Genomic DNA, 20,804 nt, shown 5'->3' with positions numbered 1-20,804 from the left:
TCAGGACCTGGTAGGCCAGCAGCAGGGAAATGGCCTGGATGTTTGTTAGTGAGGTCACTGCTGTGCCAGTCCCTGATAGGTTAGCAGCAGGGACATGGCCTGGATATTGGTAGTGAGGTCACTGCTGGGCCAGTCCTTGATAGCCCAAAAGCATGGATATGGCTCTGAGGGTGACTGTGAGGTCACATCCTTCTCTGTAGACTTGACGTCATCAAGAGGCTCTGGGTTGCTGAGGTTTCTTGTGACGTCACCTCTGTCCCTGCTGCTGATAGGCCAGAGCCAGCTGAAGGTTCCAGGGCACATTGTGAGGTCACTGCTGCCGCCGTGCCGGATTGGTCAGCAGCAGGACCAGCCCCAGCCAAGGGCCTATGAGGTCCCATCAGTTTGAGCAGCTGATCAGAGGACGGGGCTTTGACATGGACTGTGCGGACGTGTCTGTCTGTGTAGAGGACAGGCCGGAAACGCGCTGGCTGTGCAGGGCTGTCCCCAGAGCAAGTCCTGGAGATGGAGAAGGAGCAGCAGGTGAATGGCTGCTCCTCATCCATTGATGGGATCCATGGAGTGCAGGAGCGCACGAGGGAGGTGAGCAGTGGGTTTGGAGGGAGAGGCGGGCGGCAGGGATGGGACCTGCACGGAGAGCATGAGGATGGTAGGAAAGGAGAGCTGGGCCAAGACAGCCTGGCAGGAGCTTCTCCAGTGAGGGGACATGTATTCCTGGCCATGGGCACTTCCTCTCACACAAAGCAGCCCAACGGGCACTCTCTCCTGTGCCTGACACTGGTTCAGGAAGAACAAGGTGCCACTGAAGATGTCTATGGGCCTTGACAGCCTTTGATGCAGCCACCCAGAGGTCCTCATTAGCCCATTGCCTGTTCATGTCATGTGGTGGGATGAAGAGGAGTTCAGGGGAGGAGAGCTAGAAGGGTTTGAGACTGCAGGGCCTGGAGCAGAGACGTGGCAGGGCAGGAGTGCCTCCCATTTATGCATCACCCTGGATGTAGACGGGATGGGCTTTCCCTACAGCCAGTGCTGGAATGTCTGTGTTTGGGTACAGGACAGAAATGCAGGATGCTCTGGGGCACTTGCCCAGCAATCACTCCAAGGGACATGGTTTTCCTGTAGGTGACCTGCTGTATCTGCTAGAGACATGAGGTTGTGCTGGACACCCCAGGCATCAGACAAGGCCCTGCCAGCACTTTTCTGTGACATCAAATCAGGACTCTGCATTGAATTACAAGAGCTGTTGGTTAATCCTGCAATCTTCCCATACCTCAGCTTCATGGGGAGTGTCGCTTTTGTCGAAGTTGGCATCTGGGGTCATTTCAGATGGCCAAGATGGCCAATTCCCCAACTCGTGCTCTAGGATCATGCAGGTCTCCTAGTAGCTCCATCAGAGCAAGCAGGCACTGACACATGCCTTGCACCTCCTCAGTCTCTTCTGCTGTCACCAGGTGTTTCTGTGGGAACTGCTGACTCACCCTGCATCTCCAGTGATTGTGGTGGAGCTTTGACAAGGACCTCGTGGGCAGATCTCTGTGCTCTGCTCACTTCAGTTTTGGCAAGGGCAATCCCACCATTGCTGTATTTGTGCAGTTTACAGGAGAGATCTGAATACGACTTCCGACTCACATCTAAGCAGGTACAGCCCAGACTGATATTTCTGAATCAGCACCTAAACCCTGTGTCAATGACCTCCCCACTTGTTCACTCCTCAGTCTCCTGTCTAGTTAAGGGATGTGAAATGAGCCTTGCAGAGTGAGACATTTCCAATTTTGATAGATCTTCATTCTCTGAGGAAATAAATTGCAATATTAGAATCTCTCTCTCTCCACTTGTTAGCAAAGGACAAGGTGATTATTTTAGTTTATTGAAGTGCACTTTTCCCAGGAGGAGGGGACACAAGGGACAGAGAAATCGGTGAGTTCAGCTGGTCCTCTGCTCCTGAGCGGGGCCAGGCTCCTGGGACGGAGGCAGCTCGTGGCAGCCTGGCAGCACTGCCCAGAGACAGCCGAGTGCAGGAGCAGCTCCTGTGCCAAGAGCAGCAGGGCTGCGGGCACTGCCTGCTGCTGCGGACAGCAGAGGAGAGAAGGCAGTGAGAGGGGAACGGCAGTGTGGAACGGGAGCAGAGCTCATTGTGGGGGAATCTTCACAGCCCTTGAAACAGTGAGTCTCTGTCTGCAGGGCAATGCTGCTGAGGTTCCTGGAGGGGGTGTCTGCATCCCAGCCAAACCATGGCTCATAGGATTTTTGATGTTTCTTTCCTGGAGTAAGCAGGACATTGCAGGAGGAGGAGATGCTTCAGGGCAGGGATTCCCTGACACATGGTCAGAGGATCAGGGTATGCTTCTCTTGGGTCTGCCACTTGAACACAGGGCTGTAGGGCTGTGAAGGCAGGGAGTGCACCAAGGTCTGCCTGGGGCTGTGATTCAGAGCAGTGTCCCTGTACCTCATGGTGCTGTTTGCCCAGGGCAGTGACTCTGCCACCTGTGAGGGTCAGCACACAGCCTCTCCAGGGAGCTCCCTGTGGTGCTGTGGGGAGAAGCTTTGGGTGGGAAGAGATCCCTGGCAGGGCAGGTTCTTTCTGCCTTTGAGAGGTGCTGCAGGGGTCAGGTTCTGTTCACAGCTCCAGCACATGCGCAGGACATGTCTGAGGGGTCCTTTCAAGAGGAAAAGCAAGAGAAGAGCTGCTTGAAGGAGAAGGAGCTTTCCTTCAGGTCTCTGCATTTTCACTTTCCTAATTTTGACAGGGAGAATGAAGGAACAAGTTTTCTGTTTTGGCAATGAGCTGGGAGTTGTAAACCTTCACTCTGAGAGATCAATAGGTCTGTGATAAACATCAGTGAGCTGCTTCATCCCCACTTTAGCCTAAAGGCAGCATCAGCATCTTCTTTGCAGCATCCCAGGACTTTGTGTGACCTGCTCCATTCCAACCTGTAAACACAGAGCTGGCCCTGGACATTGCCAGAGGTTTCTGTAGGGCAGAACTGAGCACCCAGAGGGTGACATGGGATCTTTGAGCAGTGACAGGGACAAGACACTGGGACAGAGAAAGAGCTGCCAGCAGGGACAGCTCCAGGCAGCAGAGATGGGCAGGGAAGGAGAAGGAACTGCAGGGCATGGGACTCTGGCTGAACTCTGCAGCCAGAGCTGTGGCAGAGGAGAGGGGCATCTCTTTGGTGCCTCCCCACCAAGGGGCTGAGAGGGGCAGTGCTGCAATGTCCCCCTCTGCAAGGTGCCATACCCTGCAGGTAAAGTGAAGGTTTTCCAGAATGCTTCTCTGTCCCTCTCCTAGCCTCCCTTGGCAGCAGGGTCATGGTGTTGTTCCTTAATTCTTTTCCTGTCCATGCTGCTCCTGTTCTTGCTCTCTGCTTTCTGTGGTTGGGAGTATTCAGCTGCAGTTCAGGCACCAAAGCTACAAGTAGTGGAAAAGAAGGATTTCCAAAGGAGTGAGGTCTCCACAGCCCCATTCTGTCCTGTGGAGCTCCAGGAAATGCAGTACAGGGTAATGAGTTGACTGTCCCTTAAGGAAAGTCCATCTTAAATCCTGACAATCGTTTGGCTGTTACCCTGTGGTGTCCTGCAGGCTGCCACCTGCCCTCCAGAAAGCCTCTGCTGTCTCATGGCATATCTGTGGTATCCCAGCGACCCATGGGGAACCTATGGAAATACTAATAGTATGGAAGTGATGGTGGGAGGCTGTAAATGGGCAGCAGAAAAGGCTCTTGTGTGTTGTTTGCTAGAAGGGGAGTGTGGAGACCTCCCTCAGGGGCATGTAGAAAGGGTGAGAAGGTCAGAGATGGGCACTCTGAAACCAGACTCTGCTCTCAGCAGGGGCTGCTCTCTTTTTAGAGTAATATCATCCTCTAGCTAGAAGAGGCATGAGCTTCAGAGATCTGGGAATGAGACAAATAGATAGATAAAAAAACTTCATTAATTTGTTTATTTTCCTTTTAAGAGTGTCCTCCTGATTGTCCATGTCTTTTCTTCCTCAGATATTGCCCCTATGCTGCAAAGGAACAAATGTCCAACAGCAGCTCCCTCAACGAGTTCCTCCTCCTGCCATTCGCAGACATGCAGGAGCTGCAGCTCTTGCACTTCTCGCTCTTCCTGGCCATCTACCTGGCTGCCCTCCTGGCCAACGGCCTCATCATCACAGCCGTAGCCTGCGACCACCGCCTCCACACCCCCATGTACTTCTTCCTCCTCAACCTCTCCCTCCTCGACCTTGGATCCATCTCCACCACTCTCCCCAAATCCATGCACAATTCCCTGATGGACACCGTAGCCATTTCCTACTGGGGATGTGTTGGCCAGGTCTTAAGTTTTACTATTTTCATGTCAGCGGAGTATTGTCTCCTCACAGTCATGGCCTATGACCGCTACGTTGCCATCTGCAGACCCTTGCACTACGGGACCCTCCTGGACAGCAGAGCTTGTGTCAGAATGACAGCAGCTGCCTGGACCAGTGGCTTTCTCAATGCTCTCCTGCAAACTGGGAACACATTTTCCCTACCCTGCTGCAAAAGCAATGTGGTGGAGCAGTTCTTCTGTGAGATCCCCCAGATCCTCAAGCTCTCCTGCTCACACTCCTAACTCAGAGAGGCTGGGCTTCTGGTGGTTAGTGTTTGTTTAGGCTTCGGGTGTTTCACTTTCATTGTGGTGTCCTACGTGCAGATCTTCAGAGCTGTGCTGAGGATCCCCTCTGAGCAGGGCCGGCACAAAGCCTTTTCCATGTGCCTCCCGCACCTGGCCGTGGTCTCCTTGTTTGTTAGCACTGCATTTTTTGCCTACCTGAAGCCCCCCTCCATCTCCTCTCCAACTCTAGACCTGGTGCTGGCTGTTCTGTACTCGATGGTGCCTCCAGCCCTGAACCCCCTCATCTACAGCATGAGGAACAAGGAGCTCAAGGATGCCTTAAGGAAAGTGATTTCATGGACATTTTTCAGCAGTGGTAAAATTGCCACATCTCTCCACAAATGACTCTTTCTGTATCCCAACCAGATTGAATACTGTTTCATCATGTTATTTTTATTGTGTCTTTCATTAGTAGTAATAATGGTTATCATGTTGCTACACAAGTTCTTGGATTCGTGGTATTTAGTCTGAGACTGCTCACCTAGTCCATTGAATTGTGTCGAATGCTGTATCAGGACAGGCTCCCTCAGTGACTCCTATATAATAGAAAAGGTTCTGTCCAGTGCACTGCCTGAAGGCTGGACTTCCTTTAAAGCTGGTGTCAATAATATGCCCAAGAAACTGCATACCAGAAGGGCCTGCTGAGCAGCTTGCTCCATGGGTTCAGCATCAAAAACTCATCATCTTGTAACAATCTCTACAGAGATCAAGGGGTGGATATGGGAAGCAATTATCAGTGTCCAGGAATAGTGTAGAGGTTGAATGGTGCTGCATTTACATGGCCAGAGCTGTGACACATGTTAAAGCACAGTGTGAGATTCCTGTCTTTCTGGAGGGGAAGCTGAAGATGCCAGGAGAGCAGGAAGTGGAGCCTCACAAGGGGAGAGGTGCTCTAAGGTGGAGGCACCTAAGGTAACACACTAAACCCAGGTATTTGGGGGGCAAGGCAGACCTCAGGATCTAGAGGTGCACCTGGACACAGCCAGTACCCTCAGAAATGTCCGTAGCTCCTCCCAGCACCTGACACATCCGTAGACTCCTGGGGGGAATCGAGGCCACAAACCCCATTTGGTTGAGTCTGCTTCCCTCCCTGAGCAGAACAGCAACAGTGGAGGCACCTCCTGATCCCTGTGTGCTCAACTGCCCATTTGCTCTGTGAAGCAGCACTGTGAGCTCAGGATCTTGTGGGAAGAACAGGGAAGGGAATGGTGGGAACAGGCAACAGAATCAGAGGAGGGATTGTCTGAAATGACAAGGAAGGGGAACTGAACATGAAGGGGTCTTGGAAAGAAAAATGCTGACATGGACTCCAAGACAATACTGGTGCACTACAGCAAGCTCCAAGACAATACTCAGGGTGTGGGTGCACTACAGCGAGCGCCTGGTGCAGAGCCAGACAACCCTGCTGTGGTGGCCCACCCCATGGCCTGGGAAGGATCAATGCTGCCCATCCTCCCAGCTCATAGGCACATCAACCCTCCTGAAGGGTGGCACCAAATATAAGGCTGAGACCCCTTTCAGAGACCTGCACTGAAGGAAGCAGGACCCAGGAGCTGCATCACTTTGCTGCTGTCTCTGAGGACCTGCCCCCAGCACACGTCCTTGAGACAATCTCCCGCACTCTGCCTGCTGCCCACCCAATCTCCCGCACTCTCCCGCGTGCCCCTTTCCAGCCCCTCCACTGCTGCCCTATGCCCCTTGCGGTCTCACCCCCACCAATGACAGGCTCACAGCAACTCAGAAAGACTGTTTATTTGCGCAGGAAAAGGCCATTTGTGTTTTTGCGGAGTGCTCTGCGCAGCTGGCGATTCTGCAGTTCTTGGCTGCGGAGCTTGCCCAGCACCAACATCCTGTGCGAATCAGGAGAAAGAGGTTGAGCCACTCTGGATATCTAGGCACCCGCTGAGAATTTGATGGTGCATCCTAGCCCCCCAGCCCATCTCCATGGAAGGCTGTTTGAGGCCAGGGCAAGCTCCAAAGCCACTTGTGTGCCCTGGGACTGGGCTCTATTTACCGTTGAGCCTCTTCCTGCTCCTTCAGCCTCTGCCGGTTCAGCTGGACCTTGTCCTTCCAGGCGTCCCGAATCACCTTGTAGGATGCCGTGAGCTGCACATTCAGCTTGGCTCGCGGCGACAGATCCCTGCAGGCGGAGCGACCAAGTCCCTTTGCCACTCTGATGGCTCCTTCCCTCCCTGGCCCCATCCCCTCACAGCAGAGGAAACCAGGGGCTCTTGCAGGCCGTGCCCAGAGCAGAGGGATTTGCAGGCCAGTATCCACACACCATCCTGGTCCAGCACGGTCCAAGGACCTGGCTTGACGCAGCAACCCCATGGACACTCACGTTTTGGCTGGCTGGCCTGTGGCTGGGAAGCAGCGCTGCTCCACACGGAGCTGCTTGTTCAGAATTTCTATCTGTTTGGCAAGGGCAAGAAGAGCAAACGGTTTGAGGGCGGCAGGGGGAATGGGGGAGGCAGTGCTGGCTCCCTGGCAGGGGAGGCGCCAGGTCCTTGCAGGCAGCACCACCTGCGCCCTGGCTGCCTGCGAGGCCCCGCCACCCTGCAGGTGGGATATGGCCCTTTTCCCCAGGGCTGTCCTAGGCACCCCCTACCTTTTTGCACTGCCGGCTGCACTTGTCCTTCATTGCCTGCAGCTCCTCCAGGATTTCACGGTCCGCCTTCGCCTTCTCTTGGAAAAGGGAGAGGCGGGCAGCTCTCGCAGGGTGCTGCGGGGCAGGGAGGGCTGTTTCCTGGAGGAGCACAGGAAGGAACAGGATAGACTTCATTTGGTGAGGGATCTCGTGGCACTTGGGAGCCTTGTTGGCTTGTGCTCTTCACCCTCTCTCCAGCGCCTGCTCCTGAGCCTCCCAGACAGCTGGGCTGCTGCCAGCATGATGCAAAGCTGCTCTCTTATGCCTTAAGTGAGCAGACTCAGCAAAGCAGCCCCAGGTGTCCAACCCCATCCAAGCCAACCAGCATCATCTCGGGAAGGGCAAAACCCCAGGAGAGTTTCTACAGGCGTGTGGTGAGAGCCGACTGAAAAGGCTGATGCAAAAGCAGAGCCAAGCATGCAGGCTGTGGGGCCGGATCCTGCCGGGGACACTGAATGTCCTAGTGATCCCACCCTGTGGGCCCATGGCACGGGGAGTCTCGCCAGAGCGAGCTTTGCTGCTAGCGGGAGAGATGCGAGTGTTACCCAGGGCCCCATCACGCACCTGCGCTGCAGTGCCTGGAGCGGCACTGGCAGGGCCAGTGCGAGGTGCAGCTGGGGGATGAGGCACGTGCTGCACCTGGGCCTCCTTTTCCCATGAGGGCACCAAGAACTGCCCCGATAGGTCTGTGAAGGTCCTGAGAAGAGAGTGTGGGCTGAATTAGGAGGAGGTCAGGAGGTGTTTGCTCCCGCGAGCCTCACAATGGGATTCCTGAAACCTCCCGGGACTTGTTGCTGGAGCAGTAACTCCGCACCGGGCATTTGCATTCTGCTCCCCTAAAGCTCATGACCCTGGAGGAAAAGGAAGGGGATGGGAGGCTCCTTGGCAGAGTGACTCAATTTTGCTGCCCAGTGAGACAGCAGCCGTGGTTGGGAGCCGTGTGTCAGGAGGCACTGGGAGACCTTCGGGCCAGCACGTCCCAAGGGGCCCTCTCTGTGGCACAGCTCCAAGGGTGGCCCTCATCCCTCCTGCCCAGGCTCTGTCTCACCTGGCAGAAGGTGGCTTCTCCAAGCCTGGCTGCCTGCTGCGTGCGCCCCAGCTGGGCAGCAAGGGGAGGCAAACCTGCCTGCCATGCTGCAGGAGTGCACCAGGATGCTGCTCTGTAAGCAAGAAACACGGGAGCTCTTCAGCACCGCTGCTGTGCAGCAGGCTTGGACCTGGCTGCTGCCAGCCAGGGCGGTGGCAGAGGACCCCAAGCTGGTGAGGAGGCAGCTTTGGTCTTACCCTTGCTGGGCCTGGTGCTCCTGAGCTCTTTCCCCTTTTTCTTCCCGCCTGGGGAGCTAGCGGGGGCAGCCTTTGCTTTTGGGCTGCATTCCACCCTGACCTGAAACCTGGAAAGCAGAGGGAAGGCAGGTTGGAGGATAAGTCTCTTTCTCCCCTTGGCACCTTGTGGCCACTAATGTTCCTGGCTGCCCACGGAGGTCTCCTTGCCAGCCATCTACTTGTGTCCCTGCTGCTTCTCTGGGGAGATTTGGCAGTTTCCTCCAAGGGCAGCAAACCTGGCCTAAGTGGTGGTGACATCTTCTGAGCTCCATGCTGAGCACTGAGCTCCAGTAGCGAGTACTCCCGAGCAGGAACAGGGAAGCTGTGCTCCGGGCGCACACTCACCTTGGGAAGACGTAGATACGCCGAGACGGGATTACTGGGATGTTGGCCGGCGGAGTGGGGACCACCAGTTCCTTGAGCCACGGTCTCTGCAATGTGGACACACACAGTGGGAGGTTGGCAGGGCAGCTTGGTGCCTGCTGCCCAAGGCAGCAGCCCTTGGTCCTACTCCAAGGGGAGCCTGCCGCTCCAAGCCTTCTTGCCAGCCCTCTGCTGTGCACCTTAGCCCCTTGTTCTGGTGTGCACAGCCTGCCTGGCAAGGGCAAGGGGAGAGGGGCTAATAGCCATGCCAGGCTGTAAGGAGAAGACTCAAGGAGTTTGGGGGCTGCTCTCTCTGTGAGAGGAGAATTTGGTAGGGCCAAGCACCGTGGCAGGGGTTGGATTATCCCACCAGCCCCCAGCAGGCCAAGAGAGGCCAGGTGCCACCTCCTTTTGCAGGATGCCCACCGAAATGGCTGTGGGCCCAGCAAGCTGAGGGACTTACACTGCGCAGGGCTGCAATGAGGCTTGCGGTGGTCTCCAGCTGCTGGATGCAGCTGCCAAAAAACTTCATTCTTATTACATCTCCCTCGCGGCCCAGGACCCCGATGTCCTTGAAGATAAAGGAGACATTCTCCTGATACTTCAAGTGGGATGAGAACAGGATGATGGTCTCATCCACACAGTCTTCCACCACAGGCCGTGGCAGGGAGGTGGCCTGACTCAGATGCCTGAAGTCCAAGGGCTCGATCTTGATGTTCTCTGAAAGGAAGAGGAGCAGGGTCAGCGCTGCAGCAAAGTGGGTGGCTGGAGCCAGGTGTTAGGGCAGCTGAGGGAAGAGCGCCCATCTTTACGGTGCCGTCTTTGCAATCCCATCCTGTAGAGGAGCACCCACCCACTGCCCACCAGAAGGGACAAGGGAAATGGAGGGTGGCCCAGTGCTGCCAACTCACCGGGGACAGTCACTTTGGGGCGTTTCAGCCACTGTTGCCAGGCTGGGTTCGTGGCCAGCTTGAAGATGGGTCTTCGGACCATCAGCACTTTTTCTGGCCCCAGCCACAGTGGCTCTTGCACCACACAGAAGGTGCCAAGCCCCGTAATCAGCACACCCTGCAGAGGCAAAAGACAAGGTGAAGGCATCAGCCTTCTGGAGATGGCCCAAGTGACGGGTGTCAGCATGTGGGGCTGATGTTGCTGCTGCTGAGGAACTGTGGGGCAAGAGGGAGTCCTTGGGAGAGCTTTGGAGGAGAGTCACTTTTCCAGGATTTTGTCCTTGGCCTGATCCAAGAATTTCCCAACATCCCAGAACTTGAGAAGATGCCAGAGTTCACTGAGGACATAAAAGCAGGAAAATATCTCCATCTCTCATCTTGGTCTCCTCCCTTTTGTCACCATGGGGCAAAGAGCAGGCCGCCGAGGTGCCCCATAGTTTCCCCTACAGAACTGCACACGGTCTCTCTGCCGGCTTGCTGAGGAGCTGCTCTGGTGGCAGGGTGCTGCTGTGGCTCAGGGGGCAGGATTGCTCCCTGGGTGCCCAGACTCCCTGGCCAAGCGAGCTTCCCGACAAGGGGAGGGGAGCAGGAGAGCAGCCCACCTTGTTCAGCATCATCTGCTGCAGGATGTAATTGGACACTGCGTCCCAAATCGCCACAATCTCTGCAGAGCAAGGGAAAGAGACGTCAGCCCCTGTCAACCTGCTGATGGCTGATCTGCAAGCTGCCCAGCCCAGGGTGACACATGCAGGTGTACGCAAACCCTCCAAGATGCCCCAGTCCCAGCCCTCGAGGGGTCCTCAGCCCCCATTTTTAGACTGCCAGGCTTCCGCAGAGCCCAGTGCCGGTGTGGAGCAGGGAGAGGGACAGGGGGGTAGGACCAAGGACTGTGGGCACCTGACCCCTGGGGAAGCAGCTCCCCAAGGCCTCACCCTCCATGGAGACTTTCAGGAGCGTGGGGTAGAGGAGCCTCATCTCCGGACGGAGGGTCTCAGTCCAGGAGCCCTGCATCTTGCTCGGCCCCTCGCCCTCGCCTCTCCTCTCCAGCAAGGCGCACAGGTCTCTTGCAGCCTCCTGGCCCCAGACCTCTCTGCACCGCGCTCGCCTCGCCTCCCGTTCGCGCTTCTCGCCACGCAGCCGCACAGCGGCTGCACAGGGGGGCAGTGGAGAGCGCCACGAGCAATGGCCAGCAACAACCAGGCCTTGCAGAGAAGTGCAGCTGCTGCGGCACCGGTGGGGACATCTTATAGGAATATGTCCTTGTGATGAGACAAGGCCTGCTATGAGCTCAGCCCGTGTCATGGGGGGAGTGTCCCAAGCAGGGCTGTGAAGCCCCCGGCTGGACCTGGAGCCGCTCTCCGTCCTTCTGCCTCCCTGGCACAGCCATGGCCAGGGCCGCGGGCACATGGGACTGGCACATGGGCACCGTCCCCGCGGGCAGCGCTCCTTGACACCCCTCTGGCCGTGCCCGTCGGCAGCGTCTGGGCCAGAGCGCCCTGGCACGGGGGGCGCTGAGGCTGCCCCCTTGGTTCCATCACGGAGCTCCCCTCCTCCCTGCTGGTGCTGCTGCAGGGCGCCCGCGAGGGCAGCGAGTGCCTGAGGAGATGGGGGAGGCGGCACGGATGGGCACCTTGGTGGCTGGGTCCTCCTTGTGCTGCAGAGCCCCATCCCGTGTATCACAGTTTAGCTTCTGTTTTTTCATATTTTTCCTCCCTTTTTGCTTATTTTCATTTTTATTTCCATTGTTTTTCATTTTTTTGCATTGTTTTCTTTTTTGTTTTCACCTTTTCAAGGCTTTCTTTTTCCTTTCATTTCCAGCTCCCTCTTTTATCCTTTTTTCTTTTGTTATCACTCCTTTTATCCTTTGTTTCCCTATTTCTCCCTTTTTTGGATTTTTTCTTTGTTTTTTTTCCTTTTTAGCTATATCCTTTTTTCTGCCTCTCTTATTTTTTCCTTCATTCTTTGCCCCCTTTTACCTTTTTATTTCCCCCTCTCTTTAAGTTTTTTCTTTTGTTCCCCCTTTAATCATTTTTCATTTTTTTCCCTCTTTTTGTTTTTTCCTTCATTTTTCCTCTTTTTCACTTTTTCATTCATTCTCCCCCTCTTTCAGCTTTTCTCTTTCCTTCTCCCTCTATTTTTCAGCCTTTTTATTCCATTTCCCCCTCCTTTTTAGTTTTTTCTTTCATTTTTCCCCCTTTTTTCCCTCATAGTACTATTATTTCAGCGAAGTTACTTTTACAGGTTTATGTTCCTATTCAGAAAAGCGGTACCCACAGTGTTTTTAAGCCATTGGTGATGGAAGGAGGCTTGGGGGGGTACGACTGGGGGGACCGAGGCTCAGGAAAAGCCCCAAGTGTTGGGTCTGTCATGTGTAATTTGTGGGGACGCCAAGGCGGGACGTGGAGGTGCAGATGGGGCAGGAGGCAGCTGTGCAGGTGGGACATGTCGCCCGCGGGGCCTCCCAGAATGGGGGGATTTTCAGCAGGAAAGGGGGAGGCAGTGCTGCCTGGGCCCCCTGCGAAAGGTTGGTTTTCACAAGCGCCCTTGGAATAGAAATGGGGCCCCGTACCTTGCAGCCCATTGGGGAAAACGGCCATGTGACGGCGCTCACAGGGTTTGCAAGAGAGTATTGCTGGCAAAAAGTACTGCTTGCCACTCGTGAATCAGGACCTGGAGGTCCTCAAGTTGAAGTCCTTTTTTCCAGATTGTTTTTGATTCTTGCTGTTTGCTTGAGTCTCGTGCTGAGTGAGGATCTTGCTGTCTAAAACTCTTGGATGTTTGTCTCCCTCTTGTTGCAGACCATGGCAGCCAAAGGGCTTTCGACAGATGCCCTCCTTGACAAGAGCATGAAGATGAGGAGAGAGTCTGGAGAGCAGAAAGTGCTCTGGACCTGGCAACTCCTGAATATCTCCATTGCAGGCATGATCTCTACAGACATGTACGTTGATCATTAATCTGACTCAATTACATAAAACATCCTGCTATGTATAGGTCTCGATGTTCCCCAGAACCCAATTACTGACAATTGGTAACTTTTTTTTTGTCTTTTATTTTTCATTATCAGGACTGGAAAATGTCCAAGCTTGTACGACAACATCCCCTTCTGGCGACTCTGGTATATTGGTGAGTTGTCAGTGCCCAGCAATGAGTTTTGGTGAGGAGGGAATGTTTTGTGCTTTCCTTTTCTTGCTGGAGAAAATGTTTTAAAGGCAGTTTTAAAAAAAAACCTAAATATCAGAACTTCATTTAATTTGCTTTTATCCCTCATTGTAGTGACAGGAAAGGGTGTATGAGCAGCTGTGTTGTGGGGCTGCATGCCATTTCCAGATAATGGAAGTTCCTTTCAATGGACTAGACTCCAAAGGAGCTGTATCAAATCCTCTTAGAGGATGGAAAGGAGAAAGAGTGAGGCAAATGTGGAGATCAGTGACAGAAGGTTTGGCCGGTGCGGAAAATCTTGCTGTCAAGAACTGAATGTCCACAAAAGAGACAGAAGAGTCCTAAAACTTTATTCGAATGAAGGGCGAGTCTGTGACACTGTGGGGTCTCTCCAATTGCTGGAGGCTGCAGCCTCCCTTTATCCTAATTCCCCACCCGAGGGACGCCCTCTCCTTTTCCCCATTAGCTAAGGTACAAACAGCCCCAGAGGTGCAGGAAACTCCAGCCCCACGTCAAAAGGAAGCTCATGGTGGAGGAGGACCCAGCTGCACCTGGCCCATAGAGGCTCTCTGATCCTCCACACAGGGCTCCCAGGATCCATACAGGCCTTGCAGCATCCCAGGCGTGGTGCTTGGTGTTGGAGAACATCGCCACAGCCAGCAATAAGTAGCCTCTGGCCAGAGAAGGTCATGCCTGGATGGCTTGCCCCACCATCCTTGTGCTCTCCATCCTTGTGCTCCCATCCCTGCTGCCCCAGCACTCACCTTCCTTGTGCGCTTGCACCTCACCGGATGCCCATTGCTGGGCTGGGAGCAGGCATTCGCCTGCCTCTCCTTCTCCATCTCCAGGGCACTTGCTACTGCTGGGGATTGCTGCTCTGGGAACAAATGGGAGCTGCTCCTTTTGCTGGAGCTTCTCTCCTCAGAGTGTGACCCTGAAGGTGGTGCTTTAGCCCAGCACAGACTTGGTCGCCATGGGCACTGCCCCATCACAATGGCCCTGGGGACATGATGCCACCCCCATCACAAAGCCCTGGCGGTTGCCATGGGGACTCCCAGAGGTATATCCTGGTGGTGGCCAAGGGCACCCACAACTCATCTCAGTGCCTTAGTGGTCACCGAGGGGAGTCCCAGAGCCCTCATTTCATCTTTCCATCCCAGGCCCTAACCCATTCCAATCCCTCAGAGATATGGGTGTCTCTGAGACCCCTGACCTTGGCCAGCCGTGGGGCTGACAGCTGCAAATCCACAGGTCCCTTCTTTAGAAAGAGTGTCAGAATAGCAGATTCTTTGAGCCTGCAGTGGGGGAGACAGCTGGAGGTAGGAATCCAATACCCTGCTGAAGGCGGGTCCCAGGACAGGTGTTGTCATTGGGCCTTTTCCAGTGAAGTTTTGATTATCTCTGAGGACAAAAGATTTGAGAACCTCTTTGAGTCCCTGTGCCATAGTTTGGCCTCCCTCCTGGGTTTGTATTTGGGAGAGCACAGACAGTGGGGCCACAGACATGTGCTGCTCCTCTTTTTGAAACAGCGGAGACCATGCCTGTATACCAGATCCCATTTGGGCTCTGCAGTTCTGCAAAGAAATGAACAAATGGGAGGGGGTTCAGCACAGGGACACCAAGTTGGTCAGGGTACATGCTGGAGTGTGGGACAGATAAGGAGAGGCTGGATCTTCATGCTGTGCACTAGTACCTTGTGGAGGGCACAGAGCAGCAGGATTTTCTTGGAGGGGCACACTAATTGCATGGAAGGCAGCAGGGAAAATATGGACAACGGGAAATTCTTCTCAGATGTTAAGAACAAATCTTTTTCTTCACAAAGTGTGGGATAGGAATGCAGAGAGATTCTCAGATCTTCATCCTCAGAGATCCCCTAATACAGGCTCAGGGAATCTGCTCTCCTGAGACAGGCTCTACAGGGTCTTTGCTTTAAAAGTCCTCAGCAAGGTTTCTTGGTCTGTGGTGTTTGAGATGGAGATGATGTGTCAATGAAGAGCAAACATGCCCTTAACACGTCTTCCTTCCTTCCTTGCAGAGGGCATGAGACGGGCCTGTAATTTCTGGCAGACTCCAAAACCATGGGTCTGGCCGGGTAGAAAATCTGGGCAAGTTCCTCCAGATCCCCATTAATTTTGCCCAGCTTTCCTTCCTCTGACCCCGAGGAAAGCGTTTTCTCATCTTGTACCGTAGTTAGTTCTCGACATATTCCATGACACCTCCAGGTAGTGTTTTTCCCCTGGGTTCAGTTCCTGGCACCCTGCCTCTCTTTGGGATCTCTAGAGCCCTGGCACTCTGAATCTCTCCCACTTTGACCCTGGGCACCTCAGGACAGGCCCCCACACTGCGATGCTGCTCTGCGGACTCCCGTATGGAGCCTGTAAGGCACTGCCGGCCTCAGGAGCTGCATTTTGTCTTGTTCAGAAACTCGTGGGGTGACCATCTCACCTCTCCCCGACTGCCAAAGCTTGTGAGCACCCCCACAACCAAAATCCCTGCTAGATGTTTTATGTAGTCCTGGGGCAAATCTTGCAGAAGAGACAACTCATCTGCCTTGAATCCTGTCAGAGATGTGGCATTCCAAGCCACTACCAAGGAAAACATGACCTTTACTCATTTCTTTGGGTTGCTTATTCAGCTTCGAGCATCTATTCTATGGCACAGTGAGTCCCACTCTACACCCTGAGTTCTCTGCCCTTCTCTCCCCTGTCTTCTCTGTGTCTGCTCAGTCTGCTCTGTGCACCAGGATCATAAGAAGTATTGGTTAGGGAGCTCCCTTGAAGCCACGACAAGTTGTGGAGCTGAAGGGCTGATGGAGGAAGTCTGGGACGTAGCTATTTCCCCGTCCCCTCCTGCTCCTGGCCTGAGGGTTCATGAAGGCCCAGTGCTTTTGGTGTTGGTGGGTTGGGTTTCCTATGACATCCTCAACTCCTGCTTGGGTTGCTCTGAGCAGCCAGAAAAATCTCTCCTCTCTAGGAAATAGCATCAGAGGATTTTTCCTACTTTTGTGGAAAAGCTGAGGCAGGTCTGGGATCTCCAAAAGGATCATGGCCCACATCATGACTCAGGAGATGTGTGGCTCTCTCATTCCCGTGTGTCCTGCTTAAACTGACAGTTTCTAACACCATCTTTACAGGACACGAGCTGGCCGTTGTAAAGCCACAGTATTGGGACTCCTTTTACTCTGTTCACTCAGAGCCCCAGCCATTGGTTTGCACTTCAGAGAGTTTAAAGCTTGCTCAGTCTTTTCAGTAAGGCTTTCCCTTGTGGCCAGGGGACCTCATTGTTGACATCGTGGACTTAGCCTACAGTCAAAGAGCATAAATCTTATTTATGGAATTATTTCATGCTTTATTTCTGTTTCTTTGTAATTGAGAAAAATCCTGGGCCTATTTGGAGCTACTTCTCTAAGGAAAGCAGTTGAGAGTTGGGGCAGATGAGCTGTAACCTTCAGTTTCAGACATCAGAGGAATAGGGAAGCTTCTAACAGGAGTGATGGAAGTCCCAGGTGGCTGATGAGAGCAATGTCAGGACTGGGGAGGCAGAGGGAAGAGTGTCCATACAGTGCCTGAGCTCTGGGACACTCTTTTCCCTACATGCACAGACTTCATTGGGAGTCACTCTGGATTGATACAGTTTGGAGGATGTTGCTGTCACTTAACTGTGAAAGCTGAATATTAATAATAGCAATAAAAACCTTTAAAGGCAGAAATACTTGTATGTTGTTGATGTCTCCAGCTTTCAGCTACACTCCTGAAACCTCTCCAATTAGCCTTGCAAGACCTGATGAAAATCACCAGGGCAGACATAGTTGGTCAAAGCTTTTTGCTTTTTAATGAGCCCCATAGTGTATTTGGTGCTGAGCCCATGAACCTCAGTTACTGAGAGCAGACTGAACAAAATGTTCAAGAATTCAAAGTCAGAAGCAACCTCCAAAGTTCTGTAGAGCATTAATGGGTCCCACTGAGAGTTGTTAGCTACAAAGATTCCCTAGGGGCTGATTAGAGGAGAAAACTGATCACTGGTAACAGGTAGGCAGAGGAAATGTGCAGGTGGTTCTAATCCCATGTTAACCCTTGATGTGTTTGATCAGGCAGAATGTCCAAGCTGGGTCACTGAGCTTCCTCAAAGGGAGATCCTTTCCCCCACATGTTTTCCAGGTCCTCCTGGGGACGTTATGTGGGTGGGGGTGTGCAGTGCTCAGTGCAGGGCAATGATACGACACCTTTCAAGGTGTTGGCAAGGGGGACAATGAGGCCCTAGTGCCTCCTGGTAGGTCTTGGTGGCAGAGAAAACAGCCATTGTCAAGAGGATGCCAACCTTATTTGGGGTGTTTGAGCTTTGGCAGTGCCTGTCCTATGCTGGTTCAAACCTGCGGCTGTGCCCATGCAGCTTGTAAACGCCCAGCCTGCTTCCTCACTTTGCTCTCACACGGGATCTCCTTCCCTTCACTAATGTCTCTCCATCCCCACTGGCTGTTCCTTGTAACACAAAGCCAAGGGATGATCCTTGCATCCTGGTGGGTGGCCTGTTGCACCACAGCACCAGCCTTCAAGTGACATTTCCTCATTCTAATGCACAGTCTGACATTCCCAAGATGGGGATTTTCCAGGATATTTCATTTTTTCATGCGGCTTCCCACTACCAAGGAAATCTCCTGGCAGCCCCACAATGTGGGGAAGAATATAACCTTTTCTATGAAGACAGAGCAGAACATGAGGAACTGGGGACTGGCCTGAAGAGAAGGGCCTGCATGTTGCAAGGGAGGCCATATGAGCCAGTGGTGCATGTTCACGTGAATAAGGCCAGACACTTATGGGCCTGCATTAGTGGTAGCATGGCTACCCAGAGGAGGGGAGCTGTTATCCCTCTCCAAGGGGGTCTTTGTGTGAAGGCAGTGGTGGGAATCAGTTTTGGGGAACAGGTGTGAAAACCAAGGTGTCCTAGAGTGTTTGCCCACCAACCATTTCTGAAAGGCCTGATTTTTCTCTTGTTTCCCTTTTGAATGTGCTAGGAACATGGTGGCTGTGCTGGACACCCCATGCACTTGACATGGCCTAGTAGACCTGTTGTCATTTCATGAAACCAGTGGTCTGCAGTGAATTATGCAAGGTCTTTGCCATGTCTGGTTCTGCAGAGGTCTGAGCGAGTGGAGCTCTAGAGGGTCGTAGGCACTGAGATGTCAGATGGCCAAGAAGATTCTCCACCCAGCTGATACAGGAGATGGACAAGGGTCACCTCATTGCCCTCTCAGAGCAAGTAGACACTTGCACAAGTCTTGGACCAACCTTTGTCCCTTCTGAAGTCCAAAGGGGTGAGTGTGTGTGTACAGCTGACTCTCTGCCACCATCTCCACTGACTGCAATGGGACCTTGGAACTCCCATGCACATAGCTGTTTTTCTGGACCCCAAAAGTTGGGCGAACAAGTTGTCTCTCTCTTCTGAGACTGTGGAGTGTTAGATGTGCTGGCATTAGATGTCCTGCTGTACTCCTCTAGATTAGGTCCTGAAGCATGAGGAAATGGACTTGTGCTGTTCTTGCCCCTGTGCATGTGTTCCATCTGCTTATGAGATGGGAGCAGGGTCTTGTAGAGCAGGACACGTCCACCTCTCTTAGATAACCATCCTCTGATGAGACCAACTGCAATGTCTCAGTCTCTCTCCACAGCTAACAGAGAGACCAACAGTGACCATTTTGTGGACGTGAGTGGACGTTTGCCATAGGTGGCAGGGGTGACTTTTCAGTACCTTTCAGGAACCATCAGCCCTGGAGCCCTGTGACCATCTCGGGAATGCACAAGGGACAGAAAACAACCCGTCTTCAGTTGGGTCCCTGCTCCTGAGCTGGGCCTGGCTCCTGGGACTGCGGGAGCCCATGGCAACCTGGCAGGTGCTGCAGAGAGACAGCTCTGCCCAGGAGCAGCTCCTCATAAAGGAGCACCAAGACTCAGGGCACTGCCCGCAGGCACCAGGCTGGGATGAGTCACTCATAAGTGAAAGGCAGTTGGGAATGGGAGGACAGCTGAGAGTCTCAGTGCAGGGAGAAATCTTCCCAGCCCTTGACACGGTAAGTCTGTGTCTGTGGGGCAACAGTGCTGTGAGTCCTGGAGGGAGCTTCTGAACCTGGCACCTTCAGATCAATAGGATGTGTCAGGGTGTCTCTCCCAGCCTCTCCTGTTTGAATTAGGGGGTTGCGTTAGAGCAGGGATTCCCAGCCACACGTTCAGAGGGACAGGGCATCACAACTGCCCTCTCCCAGGGACGGTGCTGGGATGCACCCAGGTCTGTATGGGCTGTAATTCAGAGCCATGTCCCTGTGTCCCAGGGTGCTGTGTGCCGGGGCAGTGACTCTGCCCCCTGCAAGGGTCAGCACTCAGTCTGCCTGGGGAAATCCCCATGGTGCTGCAGGGAGATGCTCTGGGTGGGAGGAGAGACCCCCCATCAGGGCAGGCTCATTTTCTGAAGGAGCCTTTCCAAGAGAACAGTCAAGGCAGTGTTAATGTTAAAGACAAGGAGCTTTCAGGAGTCTGTTTTCAGTTTCATCCTTTTTGTTAAGGGCCAGGGGTGTATGGAAAGGAGATGCCAGGTTGGGGCGGGAGACTGAGACTCCCAGTTCCTTAAATGGAGAGATCTGTGGGGAACCTCAGCAAGTCCCTTACCCCTCCCTGACTGCAGACAGCACCAGCATCACCTTCTCTGGCCTCACCAGGGTCTGGCTGACCTTCTCCTCCCTGCCTGCAAACACAGAGATGTCCCTGGGCTGCTGCAGAGCAGGGTGAGTGTCCAGAAGATGGGACAGTGTCTGTGACACTGACAGGGAGAAGACATGGGGCAGAGGAAGAGCTGCCAGCAGGAAAAGCTCCAGCAGTGGAGATACAATCAGCAAATGGGAGGGAGCTATAAACATAATTGCTATGAGAGGTGGGATTTGGATCATCCCAGTCAGTCCCTGCAACGGAGACGTCTTCCTCTAAGCAAAGCCCCGTGTCTCCTCTCCCACCCCTCAAGGCCATGGGGTGCTGGCCACGAGCCCCCTCCTTGGTAGAAGAGGGGCTGCGTCTCTCCTGCAGCCTGGTCCTTTCCCAGTGCAGGACAAGGGGACTGAGAGGGACTGTCCTCAGATGTCACTGTCTGGGGGGTGGCGTGCACAGCTGGGGGAGGTGAAGGCTTTCCTCAGTGCTCCTCTGTCTGCTGCTCCTTACTTTCCCTTGCCAGAAGGTTCATACTGTTGCTCTTCCGTCCTTCACCTGTCTGTGCTGATCTGGTTTTGCTCTCTGGAGCTAAGGAGGGGAATTCAGCTGCAGTTCAGGCAGTAACTTCCCTCTCCCACTGCATTCCCTCAAACAACAGTGAAGACATTTAGGTGATGTGAGGATGGGGTCCGTCTTAGTGGAAATGAGATGCCCAGAAGGAGTCAGTTCAGCCCCTGCCTTCACTGCACTGTTCCTCTTCCTTGCTGGAGTGGGAACTGCGGTGACTGATTCAGGTCCAGACACCTCTGTTGAAGAGAGCAAACTGGAAGGGGGGTTAGATTAATCCCTCCTAGTGATCTTCCATCTCAAACAGAGCTGTCATGAGTGTGGTCTCTCTCCCTCTCCCTCTCTTTCTCTCTCTCTGTCTCAATAATAAGTGGAGAATATTCCCACTTCCCTTCACTCCACCAAATCCCCTTCACTCAGGTCACAGTACCCATCCCCAGGTGTCCCCTGCAAATGCATGAGTCAATTTGA

At 53.7% G+C, this 20,804-nt stretch overlaps 1 pseudogene; it reads left to right on the top strand.

Annotated features, from left to right (window-relative positions):
• The first annotated feature begins 4,020 nt into the window (after positions 1–4,020).
• Positions 4,021–4,980, top strand: LOC148592681 (olfactory receptor 14C36-like; annotated as a pseudogene).
• Positions 4,981–20,804: the final 15,824 nt, after the last annotated feature.

Source organism: Tinamus guttatus, unplaced genomic scaffold (genome assembly GCF_059628265.1).
Source record: "Tinamus guttatus ecotype Peru unplaced genomic scaffold, ASM5962826v1 Tinamus_guttatus_pri_ptg000540l, whole genome shotgun sequence".
Taxonomy (NCBI): Eukaryota; Metazoa; Chordata; class Aves; order Tinamiformes; family Tinamidae; genus Tinamus; species Tinamus guttatus.
Note: the sequence above shows the minus strand (reverse complement) of the source record. Positions and strands in the feature narration are given on the sequence as shown.